The sequence below is a fragment of the Ylistrum balloti genome, unplaced genomic scaffold, assembly GCF_031769215.1.
Source record: "Ylistrum balloti isolate Yb309-2 unplaced genomic scaffold, AGI_CSIRO_Ybal_v1 Utg369564, whole genome shotgun sequence".
Lineage (NCBI taxonomy): Eukaryota > Metazoa > Mollusca > Bivalvia > Pectinida > Pectinidae > Ylistrum > Ylistrum balloti.
The window spans coordinates 107,935-121,956 of NW_026781863.1; the positions used below are offsets into that span (position 1 = coordinate 107,935).

At 36.6% G+C, this 14,022-nt stretch overlaps 1 pseudogene; it reads right to left on the minus strand.

Moving 5' to 3' along the window:
* Window positions 1–1,561: 1,561 nt before the first annotated feature.
* Window positions 1,562–2,244, minus strand: LOC132552141 (uncharacterized; annotated as a pseudogene).
* Window positions 2,245–14,022: the final 11,778 nt, after the last annotated feature.

The following is a 14,022-nucleotide window of genomic DNA, read 5'->3' on the forward strand; positions in this document are numbered from 1 at the left end:
TTAATCTCAAAATTATTGTTTATTAAAATTGCAACACCTCTACAGTTTGACCTAAAAGAGCTAAAATAACATTTAAATCCCCATTCGGACCTTACAATATTTTCTATATCTTCAGTGAAATGAGTGTCTTGAAGACAACATATATTATTTTTCTGACTTCTAAAATATGAAAAAACGTCTTTTCGCTTAACTTTATCTCAGATACCTTGACAGTTCGCCGATATTATCTTAATGGGTTCTACGATAGTATTAAATTATAATCAACAAAATAGCTTTTAACCATCTCCATGCACCGACTACAAAATTTTGCAGAAGAAAAGAATCTGGTGGTAAATTTTAAGGTAAAGTAGAGAAGTAACAGATGAGAAAGAAACGATGCCGAGGTGTAGGATCTGCTAGCGAAGAAGCTGAGTAGGGGAGGGGAGAGATAGACAGAGAGAAGAGCACATACCATACACATAGGGACATATTTGAATATTAATATAGAAATACTGGCACATTATCACCTATACGCAACTATCAAACTATTCAAGGACCTGCACTATAAGCAACGTACGTCATTCAGATCACACACACGTGTGCGATGCCTGCCTTTCAGACATTAATTAGCGGAAGCGGAAGTCAACTTCAAGCATCCTTAATATCCAGAGAAAAAAAACTAAGGAAAACGAACTCGGAATTCACAAAGCAACCCAAATACCGTTCTCAGAACATAGATAATTATCAAAAGCACTGCTAAAATTTAACTTACTTTTATTTACTTTTTAATGAGCTGTCAGTTTGTGAATTGTGAAATAACAAATGATAAAATGATCTCTATCAATATAATGCTTGAAATTTTCCTAACTTCCTGTTAAGTGTCTGAAAGACCAAGATGACAACACTAATGTCAACAAATAATGGTCGGCGATGGACGGGTTCATCAACAACCGTCCTTCAACTTTTCTATTAAGAAGGTACATGTATTCTTACAATTAATGGCTATTAGTGGCCAAGTTGAACTAGAGAAGAATTATATGTAAATATAGTATTGACTCTAATCTACGTTGTTATTATTAACGCTGAATTATTGTATATTGAGCAGGTACTGTAGTACTAAATGTATATATTGTAATGTAGATACGATGTCATGTGTAATCAGAAGACTATATTGTCTATATATAATAAAACATTCATCCACTTTCAGAAGTATTTAACACATTTGTTATAATTGGAAATTATAAATATAATGTTACCTTTTCAGGTGTATTATTACATATATCTATGTCTGTACAATTGTATATACATAATAATCAACTTAGGGTATTTACATGTATATTTAAACTAACAACATAATTGCTGTTACCATTGCATTCTATGTCATTTCAAGGGGAAATAATTTCATTTTGTGTTACATACCGTTTCCAGGGGAAAAGAAAGTCAATCAATATCCGATCCATCAAAATGCACAAAATATTTTAGTATTTTTCCATATAGTCATAAAGGTCCACTGTTTTTGTACATATAAGAGTCGCCGATTTCACAGATATGATTCATTTGCGTGAGAAATTTTCGTCTTCATTTAGAAATCATCAGACAGAATACAGTCTGGGAAAAGTCTCCTTTTTTTCCATTTTTCAAAAGGACAAAAAGTTTTCCGTCATAGCTCCAGGAACGTTCAACACATGGAAGTTCAAAAGCGGTTTTCAACTTCTGCTGATTAATTCGTGTCAAGTCCTCGGAGATGAAGATCTTCGAACCCCTCAAGATTTTCCTTTTCTGAATAATTTCTGCCTTTTTCGTTCTATGGGTAAACTTGCAGATGATGTTGCGTGATTTACCTCTATGGAAAGCTCCTGATCTATGGGCAATGTCAATATCTCCTTTACAGATTCCAACTTTCAATTTGTCTTTCACAAAATTCACAATTTTTCCCGCACAGTCTTCAGCGCTTTCATTTTTATCCACAAGTCCTACGATCCTGATAGAATTCTTTCTACCATGTTTCTCCAGGTCATTATACCTGTTTTCTAGTTCATACTGTTTATCCACCGACTCCGCTAATTTTTTCTCCAGCCTAGTTACCGATTGTTTCAGCTGCTGATTTTGCCCCTCTAACTCAAAGACCTGGGATTTCAGTCGTTCTACGAGATCCCTATTTTCTATAATAATTTCCTCTCGAAGGCCTTTCATCTGTAGACCAATATCCTCCTTCAATGTGGAGACAATAGTAAATATGTTGTCCAGTTTTTCATCTGTAGACATTTTCCCTGATCTGTTCATAATATCACTCAATCGTCAAGACTGGAATCCTTTGGATTTGTCTTTGTTAGAACTGGTACTGGAACTTCTGGTGGAGGCCATCTTATATTAATGTACATACAAGTAAAGACCAATCCAAACAAAGAAAAAACAGCTATACAGCACAGTCTATAGAAGTATAAGCAGGAGCTCACACTGGTGTATACACAGGTAAAATTACCTATGTCACTGAGTAGAGTACAGGTGATAGTGGCCACTAGAGTGTTCACTGAACCATGATGAGTTCTGGTCTAGCTTAAAAAGTTTGTCTTCTTCAAAAGTCACCAAAGACAGAAAATTGTGTTCCAAAAGTCCACCTTTGCAGTCTGAGGTGCCTTAAACATCATCTGTGCAAATATCATTCTGTTTGAATAAGTATTTACGCTATGAAAACACTTTCAAGTGGGACCACAAAAACACCTCTGGTCAGTTCACTGTCTTGACCTTCCTCCAGGTACAATAATCTTTTTCAATAGTGCTGTTCTAATGCTTCAGCAACATCAACTGTTTTGGCTTCAAGTTCAAGGACATTTGCAGCCAGTTGCGTAATTGTGTCTATTTTCTGCTACTTGAACTCGTGTGAGATTGATGATTGACAGGCTTTCCGTGACTACATGTGCGATATGCTTTTGGTTCTTTGCCAAAGTATCGACCCTTGTTGGATGGTGCCAATGTCATCTTCGGATACTATACTAAATAGAAGTCTCAACACCTACCCTGCTATAGGCGGTAAGCTTATACCTGTTATTCATGGTTTTAACTTCAATAAATCCTTCTCTTACCGAGTTGTGAACTGCATCCAAATATTCTAACCCTAAGTTGGGATATGGTTTCCTGGGGCAATGTACAGGTTCAACAAATTGACAATTGATAATGCATGTTTTAATGGCATCATACCGACAATATTTAGTCACCAAACACCAATTGTCATCCAAGTAAGATTCAGCAACTCCTTTCCAGAGTATAAAACAGTCATAAATAGTGTCATCCTAGTAAAAATTTTTGAACGTTTTAAAAGTCCTCATTATGATCCTCGGAAATCCCAGTCAATTTTTTCAGGTGAAAGTCTGGTTCATCATCCAGGTCACAGCACCAAAATTACAAATGTATTTGATAACATTAAGCTTATAATACTGTGAAAAACACACGCTTCTATTTGTCCTCCATTTTATTCACAGACTGCTGGAGACAAAGTTAGCTTCAATCAGTTAGTGATGTACAGGGGAGGTAATAACTAAATGGAACATAGTAAGCATTATCTCCCTTATCTCATTGTAGTAGATTAACAAAACCATCCAAGATGTTTCCCCGCTCTCTAACTTGGACCCAAACATTACTCTGCTCTGCTCTCTGCCCAGTGTCCCTGCTTCAACTCTCTCGCAATACCTAATATCCCCTATACTTAAGTTTTACAAATTTCCTATCATCACGCCCATTGTGCATATAATTTAAAGGGCACGTGCGTCTAGGGGTATCTGTAATCAACTCCTTAAGTAGTAGTGTTTTACAGGTAATGTCCTGGAGGACAGGAGGTCAATGGGGAATGTCCTGCAGGTCAGAAGAGAATGGGGGACAGAAGGTGATTCATCAATGTCAGATAACATTATCATAAAGTAATAAAATTATCATAAATCCAGAACATTATCATAAATTAAGAAATGAAAGTCAAAGAGAAAGAAGTGAACAAAGAAGTGAAACAAATTTTAGATTTGCATGTGTACATATTTACATTATGGACAATAAGGGCTGGATCTACTAAAGATGAAGATGAGATCGTAAAGGAGCTATGGGAATATTGTAGTTGGCACAATATGTCTCCATCACTGAACAAAGAGCTCGTTTTTGACAAAGGAATGTGATAAAGTAAGTCAAGACATCTATATAATGTCAAAATAGTCAATACGACACCTGATACCATATACAAATATTGTAATGCGTCACACACACACACACACACACACACACACACGACTTCATTTTATGTCAATGAACAGAATCGATCTGGCTTCATTAGGTAAGTGAAAACAAAACACGAAAATATTAAAATAACAATTTAATCACATTGAAAAAAATGTACATATTAAACATTGGCATACTATCTGAGGTTTTTTTTAATCACATTGTAAATATAGAAGCTATAAAAATGAAAAAAACATTTTAAATAGTTCAATTTCAGAAATCATACTACCTGAGTTTTTTTTAATCACATTGTAGAAATAAAAGCTATAAAAATGAAGACATTTAAAGACATTTTAAATAGTTCAATTTCAGGAATCGAACTACCTGAGTTTTTTTTTTTTTTATCACATTGGCATACTATCTGAATTTTTGTTTTAATCACATTGTAAAAATAAAAGCTATCATAATGAAAAGACATTTACATTTTAAATAGTCCAATTTCAGAGATCATACTACCTGAGTTTTTTTTTAATCACATTGAAAAAATGTACATAGTAAACATTGTCATACTACCTGAGTTTTTTATTGTAAAAATAAAAGCTATAAAACAGTTCACAATTGCCAATAAAAGTTTATGAAAGGACGGATGAGCGGATGGATGGACACTCTATAGATGTCATTCTATGCTCCTCCTCTCACAATCGACGTTGTCTAACTGAAATAAATTCAAAATAATAAACATTAGACTTTGCTAAAAAGAAATCAATATACAATGTAATAGGAAATTAGGATTATTCACTGAATCAGTTTAGACGTTACATATAGACGCTTGTAATACTCTACCCAACAATGAATATGTGTATAGTTAGCAGCTAAAAGTCTCATCATATACGCCGTAGTTTAATTCATATCTTCTTATTACATGTAACCAAAAGAATTATGTTTGTACCTAAAGTAGCCTATCTTCGTCTTGGTCTTAAATTGTACCGTCCTTGTCCAGGTTGTGGTGGTGGAGGTAGATGTCTATGTGGTGTTGTCTGTATGTAAGTGGAAAGTGAGCTAACACTACAGACACCAAAATTATTAATATAGCCATCAAAAATTCATCAAGTGCCTGCAGTGCTAGCTCTAAACAACCCCACAGCCATACTGGTAAGAATTCTAAAAAAATAAGAAGGGAAATACTAATAATTAACTTTTTCATAATAAAAACATCCTAACACAAGAAGAAAACCTATAAAGTATACAGGGGTGTAAAAAAAATTTTGATGTCACTCGCCCAGGGCTAGTAGAGCCATTTTTTTCACTAGCCCTGATCTGATTTTCACTAGCCCGGGAATCTGGGAATCATTATTTGCTTTGTTGTCATTGTATCATACATAACAAGTATACCTTATGAAGCATCTCAAATCAATTTGTCGATTTTCACAGAAATATAAGGTATAACACAGATTAAGGGAAAACCTCAAATACATAATCATAACGTTTTACAAAACTTTATCAGTTTGAATCGTCCGAACCCACCTTTATCCGGGCTTGGGACCGGCTAGGCTAAATGAAAAATGTATTGTTTTCTTGCCATTGACGGAGTTAAGTTATTAACAATGAATTAACATATAAAAAAAACTTTTATTTTATTTTTTAGTTAAATCATTTTATCATTTTTTTTTTTGGTTTATTTTTTTTATATAAGTGTACACTACTGACTGTGTTTTCAGAGACTATTTTCCAGACATCTTGAGTTGCTGCCCTGTGCCAGACTGACCCTTTTCCTCATAAAGCTTGTGCCCCTGGGCGTGTCTGGTACTACTGCCCATATTTAACCACTGCACAATACATGGTGCAGGATCGAATTCACATATCTCAGGACCCTCATTCATGATGAAAAGCAGATTTTGCAGATTGGCCTCTGTGATAGTGGCTCGGAGAGAGGTTTTGACGACATTGATTTTTGAAAAACCTCTCTCACAAGCAGCTGTAAATGGTGATATGGTCAGCATGAAGTTGACCAGTTTTCCAATAAATGAGTTCTTAAAAGCAGCATTCTGCAGCACTAGGTTATACACCTGAAGAAAAGGATTTCCCCTGAAGGACCTCAAATGAAGTTTCAGAGAAATCCAGTCATTGAAGAATGCCGAGACCTGAGTGCTAGTGAGGAGCTCTTCCAGCTGACTGTTACCAAATTGGTACAACTCATCATAGTCCAGAGGCCAGGATCGAAAATCAAAAATCTGAAATTGGCTGAACGGGGCTTCTTCAAGGTCTCTGAACCGCTTTTTGATATACCTTATGGTATTGTCCAGGAGAGCCATCATGTCCTCACACATCTGATAATCAAATGGCTCACAGTGTGGAGTGGACAATTTGACATCTCCAAACATCCTCGCAGAACTGTCGTACAGGTTCTTGATGTTTTTTTCCTGGCTGTATTTTAAGGGCTTGAAGTTTCACTACTGCCTTTTCAATAAGAAGACGCAGTTCAATGTGTATCGTTCCCTGTCCTAACTTGTTTACATAGACAACTCCGACACACAGCTCATCACTGTATTCCATAACAAGAGCATACAACAGAGATTGATGATGTCACAACTATCCGTGCACAAACTTTTACTATTAAGGATAACTGTGTCATAATTTACGGATAACGTTACATCCATTTTTTTTTTTGTTTTTTTGTTTTTTGTTTTTTTTTTCTCTTGAGCATTATAGACACTGTTTGATTGATAGTATGCTGTTCATAACACACTTATGAATGTCTGCATCAATGTCAATGATTGATTTACAATTATGTATTCCTAAAATTAAAGTTCATGTTCCAAATTTGCTTTTATGCTTTGAATTTTGTAAACCAGTCTCAGTACTGCTCCTTAACTAAACTGAACCAATAACTAACACGTCAGTCAACGTATTGTACAAATTTTCAACTGAAGACTAGATTAGAACACTGTCTGTTCGCAACATATGTACAGTCACTACCACAACGTGGACACGTAGGATACAAAGTCTTCCAGATATTTTGGTTGTCTCTTCTGCCTGGTGGACACCCTAATGGTTGGACTTGAACTGGGTCTTTCAACAGGAGCACATGTTTGTGGTCGCTGGTATACCACTTCCGGTCTCGGGACTTCCAGTTTCTGAACTTCCGGTTTTGGGACTTCCTGTTTTGGAGCAGTCTGGACAGAGTTACCGATTGCTGGTGTAAATGATTCGTTTGTCCTTCGCAGGTACTTTCGGTTCCTTCGCAGGATTGTCCCAGGTTCTGTTTCTACTCTGTATGACCTCTTCCTTAAAGATTCAACTACTTTTCCTCGTTGCCAGTCATTGTTGAACTTAGTGGGCTTGATTCTAACAGTGTCTTGTTTGCTCAAAGGAGGCAAGTTTTTTGCGTTTCGGTTATAGTATCTGGCTTTCTTCTCCTTCCGTTGATTTAGAGCCTTCGTGACTCGGGTTGTGGTTGGTGTGAGAAGTGACGTCGACATTGGTAGAAGTGATTTTGTACGACGGCCAAACAGTCGCTGATTGGGTGAGAGACGGATCTACATGGAGATCTTCCTTTGAAATTATATGACCCATGTACGTCACCTCGGTCATTCTAAGTTTCATCTTGTCTCTGTTTATGCAAATTCCTTTCTCCTTACAGCGTTGGAGAAGCTGTCCTAGTTTACGGTCATGATCCTGGAGAGCTTGTGAGTCATCACTGTCACACCCATACACCAGGATGTCATCATGTATTGCCTTGACTCCAGCTAGCCCTTCTAGAGCTTGGTCAAGTCTCCTCTGAAACTCTTCAGGGGCAGGACTTATGCCAAATGGCATCCTGTTCCATCGATAGCGACCCCAGGGTGTACTGAAGGTAGTAAGCAGACTCCTCTGTTCATCCAATTCAATTTGCCAGAATCCATTTTTTGCATCAAGGACTGTAAACAAGCGTGCCTGCTGTAGGTCATGTAGCATGTCGTCAATAGTTGGTGTTGGATAATGATTACGTCTGAGGGCCTTGTTGAGTGGCTGTGGGTCTATACAGAGGCGTATCTTCCCAGAGGGTTTTGACACCACGACCATTGCTGATATCCAGTCAATTGGACTGTTGACTTTTGTTATAATGTTCTTTTTCTCTAGCCTATCAAGCTCTATTCTTACTTTATCTTTAAGAGCAACTGGTACTTTCCTTGTCGGTATCTTTGTAGGCTGTACACTCTCATCAATTTCCAAGTGTAATTTCCCAGGTAGTTTTCCTTCTCCGTTGAAAACTTCAGGGTAGCTCTCAATAATGTCAGACTTTGTAGCAGGTGTTTTCCTGTCACTTACTTGATTCACAAGTCCTTCTCCCTCTTTTATGACCTTTCTGTTAAATCTCTTCAAGGACTGAGCTAGGTTTGCTTTTATATCGAGTTTTGGCGGGAACGGTATGTTGTTTACTTGCGTTTGCACTTGTGGCACTGCGGCCGCAGTATCTTCAGCCATTATATCTGGTAATGTGGTTCGATAAGTTTAACACAGTCTTAGTCTTACCACTTCTGACACCATGTATCGTTCCCTGTCCTAACTTGTTTACATAGACAACTCCGACACACAACTCAGAAGCAGCCATCACTGTATTCCATAACACGAGCATACAACAGAGATTGATGATGTCACAACTATCCGTGCACAAACTTTTACTATTAATGATAACTGTGTCATAATTTACGGATAACGTTACACAATGATAAGAATATCTTCTTTCTGGAAGGCCTTTGAGAGTTCGGAGACTATTGGCAAGTAGTCCAGAAGAAAGTACAGCATTCTCAAGAATGTGTATGAAGTTATCTGTTTCAGATACCCCTTTGCTTTGTTGCTGTCGTCAGTTCTATTGCCAGCAGCAGCATCGTGCTCCAAGTGTGACGCAATTGAGCAAAGATTCTTTTGAACAGCTTCAATAGCCCCGGACTTGCTGGACAGCCAGCGTACTTGTTTGACACTACTCATGTGAGACAGTGATGAATCAAGCAGTGCAGCTATATCTGCCAACTCGCGGCGTCGCTTTGGGCTAAAGTGGTAAAAACTATAAACACCTTTGATTGTAGCTTCAAATTGTGCCATACTTTTCACTGTCTTGTTGGCATCAAGTATTGCCAACTCAAGGTTGTGGGCCACACAGTGAATGGCTAATGTGTTTGGCAACACTGCTTTTATTCGTGTGGCTACTCCATTTTTGCAACCAAAATTAACCGAAGCACCATCAAAATTGACACTTGCTAAGCTTGGGCCGTCTGGCGACAATTACGTTAGCTTTTCAAAAGACAACCCTACTGCATCAAGTGCAGTGGAGATGGCATCAAACACACTTTCAGCACTGCCAGAAACCAGGGGAACAATCTTTAGCATTCTTGTCACGGGTTTTGGACAACAGTAACGGAGATAAACTATTTGCTGCTCCACAACGGACTTGTCAGTGCTACCATCTGACATAATGCTAACAAACGCAGAAGCCATGATTCGCTTTATGATGTCCTTCAACACAGTGCTTGATATTGCATTAATAAACTCCGCATATCCTGCACGATTCAAATAATTTTGGCCAAGGTCCAAACCATTTTTCAACTGGATAGAACAAACAAGTTCAAAATCACTTGCAGGTTTACCAGCCTTTGCTATAGCAAATGCTGTGTTGAAGAGACACTTCATCCTGGACATTTGCTCTGTGGATAGTTTATTTAAGGCAGACACTATGGAAACACAAGATTTCACAGATTCTGAAGATTTGTTCAGTGTAGCTAGTGTCTTGCCACTTTCTGTACCTTTAAGTGCTGCCAAGTGACGCATGGCACATGACTTATGTGAAGTGGAAGATTCGTGAGAATTCAAGGAATCAGTCCTAAAATTTGAAGTTCCCACAAAAAGAGCACTACTTTTGTCTGCAACAGCTGGACATTTTCTGCACCATGTGCAGAACATAGAGCTACCATCTTCTGAGGCATTAACCCATGGCCAAGTTTTTTTCCAGTGTGCTTGGAAAGATCTTTTTTGTTTAGTACTATCGTACTGTTGATTTTTATTTACAACAGACTGATTTGCAGGCTCTGCACCAGGTGTTGAAGGGGCTAATTTATTTGATTTTGATTTAAACTGAAACCCAACTCATTTTTTTCAACATTACAAACTTGAAAAGATTTTTTAAAAACTGCCAAACCTGTTGTGAATTTTACAGATTAGAAATTTAATTAATAATTGTAAAAGTACAGGACGATGTGAAATAATGAACTGCTACTCAATTTACTATACACCCCGAGGAGCAGACGATATTTTACGGAGCTGTCAACTCGTCTCAAAATGATAAATAACTAACAAATCTATGAAAGTATCATGATTTCTTAATTGATTTTAGAAAACCACCACATGTCAAATCTGTTTTAATATTCTATGTATGATTAGATTTTTAGGGATCAAAGGTCAAAGATACAGTCTGTCAATAACGGCTTGTGATTGTTTTACATATTGCATTTAGTTGGCAAATTTTGTACAGTTGAATGATTATTTTTTAATATTTTGCCGTGAACTAATCCGTCCCAGTAGCAAAAGTGTCCCAGCTGACCCAAGATTGTCACATAGAACATACAAAACCTGGAAATCAGGGCTTTACTCGATAGAAATTCTGACTGATTCTGATGAGGATGGATATTGGAAGGTGCATTATATATTGTCAAGGCTTTAGACATACATCAAGGTTTTTTGTTGTTATTTATGTGTGTGTGTGTGTGTGTGTGTGAGTGAATGTTACTGATCTAACCCAACAAAAATATATGAAATGCAATAGGAATTAGTGTAGGCCTGATAATTGAAAATAATTATTTTAAGAAAGAAACCAATTTACGGATGATAACATTGCAAAACTGATTAACCGAAAATATTCAGGAAGGGCTTAACATAGCCTTTTCTTACTCCAGAAATGCATCAATCAAATGTGATTCTTTATTTAATTTTATTTTTAATGATATTTACTAGTAGCAGCCAATGAAAGCTTATATTATTGATAGTTCATACAAAGAAATACAAATTCAGAGCTTTAAAATTCTTGATCTTACATAACATTCACTATATCGCAATTAATACATGAAACCAATTATAATTGATAGTTAATTGCTGTTGTGTATTCAGTGATCAGTTATGAAACTGGAACTGATTTTTGTTTTATACTTACCAGGCTGGCCTAGAAAATATGACGAAAGAATCAAGAAGGATGCCATTAAATCTATTGTGGAGCCACTTGAGCCATGGCTTCATATGCTGAAAACATTAATCAAAGAAGCTTTGAAACCAGGTTCAACTGACTCAAAGATAAACATCCGGATTCCAGTTGATGTAAAAGACTTTGAATCCCTTAAAGATGTTGGATTTCAACATCGCATCACAAGGTCAAAAACTGTGTACAAAGTTAGAATGAGGCAAGATCCTGAACGGTTACTGGGAGTTGGCTGGGACTACCGTGTTTTTAATACACAAGGAGATAATTTCTTCATTAGCACAGAAACAATACGGTTTTGGTTAAACAAGAGAACAGATTTGGTAGATTTCTTGGTATTTCCAGATCATGTGCACGAGAACTACCTGAGCAGAGGATATCAGCTTGTGTTCAACTTTGTAAAGGTCTCCGGCAACAAAACAGTTTTCAAAAAACTGTTAAATGCTGATATGTTATAGTTTGACACTGTTTCAGTGGTCAGGAATCATGGAATGCCAAAAGTTTAGTCAGATTGTGATAATTTTAACAATATGTAGGCTAATAGTAGGTCATGTGTCTTAATTATAAATATACATTATCAAGTCCTTCTACATAACGGCATTTTGACTGCTTTCATTGTATTTAATTTCTGTTGATCTGAGATTACAAGTTTGTTCAAACTTGTAACCTTTGACAGTTCAGGTCAGTGTGGACATTGATATACTAAAGGATTTATCTGCATTTGATTTTTCCAAAACAGCATGAAAATTCTCAGATCAAAATTATTTGAAATACTAGACACTCAATTTAAAGATGTGCCACTTACAGATGATATTGTTCTAGAAATCAAATGTGTTTTAGAAAATATTTCCTTTACGGGCATTGAAGCAGACAGTTCTGCATTAAAAATATTCAAAGCATATCTGTACAGGTTAAGAAATTCAGCAAAAGAATGCAGAAAGAAAGGCGGTATACAGTTTTCAAAATTCTTGAGTAGACTTTCTCAGTCATACTATACATGGCAAGTTGGCTTGTCTCCTCATGAAACAGAAAAACAACTCCAAAGACAAAAGGCTGAATGTGAAAAGGTATGTGATTTTAAATTACAGGAACAAAAGAATCATTTTGTATCTGTAATAAAAGATAAAGAAAATGAAAAGAAAGAAGTTGAAGAAAAATTTCGCAATTTTTTGTGCAAAGAAATATCAACACCAGTGAAAAGAAAATCATTTAATGATTTAGCAAATTCATCGCAGTCAAAACGTCGAAAGGTAGAGAGAGACTTTTGCATTGAGCTCCTTAGAAAATTCCTTTGGAATTAAACCGGTCTCCGTCATAGTCAAGCGTGGAGAAAAACAAGAAATAATAAAAATTTATGAGAAAGATGAAAGTGATTCCTTGCCTGAAGTCGAAAATCTTGGTCAAGTAGAGATTGATGAACTGAATATGTTGGTGTATATTCTAGATGTTTCCAATGTGTTTAGGGAATTGTACGGAAACCTAAGCATGTTATACCAAACTATACCTAGACGACATATAGTACAGAAATATATTTCAAACTTAAATTCAAATTTCAAAATTACTGATACACCTGATGGCTTATCCTTTAAAGATCAGCGGATCAACGTTCTGAGATCTATGACGACAGTGAATAATGGTGATGTAATCACTGTTAAAGTATATGATGATGGTACTAATGTTGGCAAAAGGTTACATTTTGTTAATGTGACTTTTACAGTAATTAATGAGAAAAAATGCATCTCTGCTCAAGGAAATTATCTTCTGTGTTTTCTGCGCTGCAAAGAGAATTATGAAGGACTGTTAAAGGGATTAGCTGATATTAGAAGAGAAGTAAGAGATTTACAGGGCAGCAAACTTGATGTCGATGGCAGAGAATTTGAGATAAAGATTGTGTTAGGAGGGGACTACAAGTTTCTGTTGGTGTCTGTCGGAACACCAGGAATTATGGCTAAGTTTTTCTGTGTACTGTAAATGCAGCAAATCTGACAAGGGCAACCAGGACAATGATTGGTCTATGACTTCTGTTGAGCATGGAGCAAGATTGAAATATCTTTATGATGAAGGATCAAGAAAACGTAAATCAAAGAGAGACAAAAATGTTGAATTTTATTCCATCACACATGAACCACTTTTCAAAGTACAACCACATGAAGTAGTTATCGATCAACTTCACATGTTTCTCAGAATAAGTGACAAGTTGTTCAACCTCCTGGTCATGGAACTGCGAACTCTTGATAACATAGCATCAACTGTGACCTCTGGTGTGCTTGACAGAGACAAATGTAAGCATGTAGTTAAGCTGGAAGGGACGTTGAACAAACATGGTATTAACTTTGAATTAACTGTTGATCGGGAGACAAAGAGGCTACAATACAGAGGTTTGACTGGTCCAGAAAAGCATATCCTCATGAACAATTTAAAAGCTGTAGATTTGATGGATGATTAAGAAAGAGCAAATGCAATTCAATCCATTCGGGATAACTTCAGGGAACTTAACAAAATGTTTCGATCAGAAAATCCAGACCCTGATCTTATTGAGGAGAAAGTGAAAGTTTGGTGCTCCAGATTTGTTGACACATTTCAGTCAAGAGATGTAACCCCTTATATCCACATCATGCGGT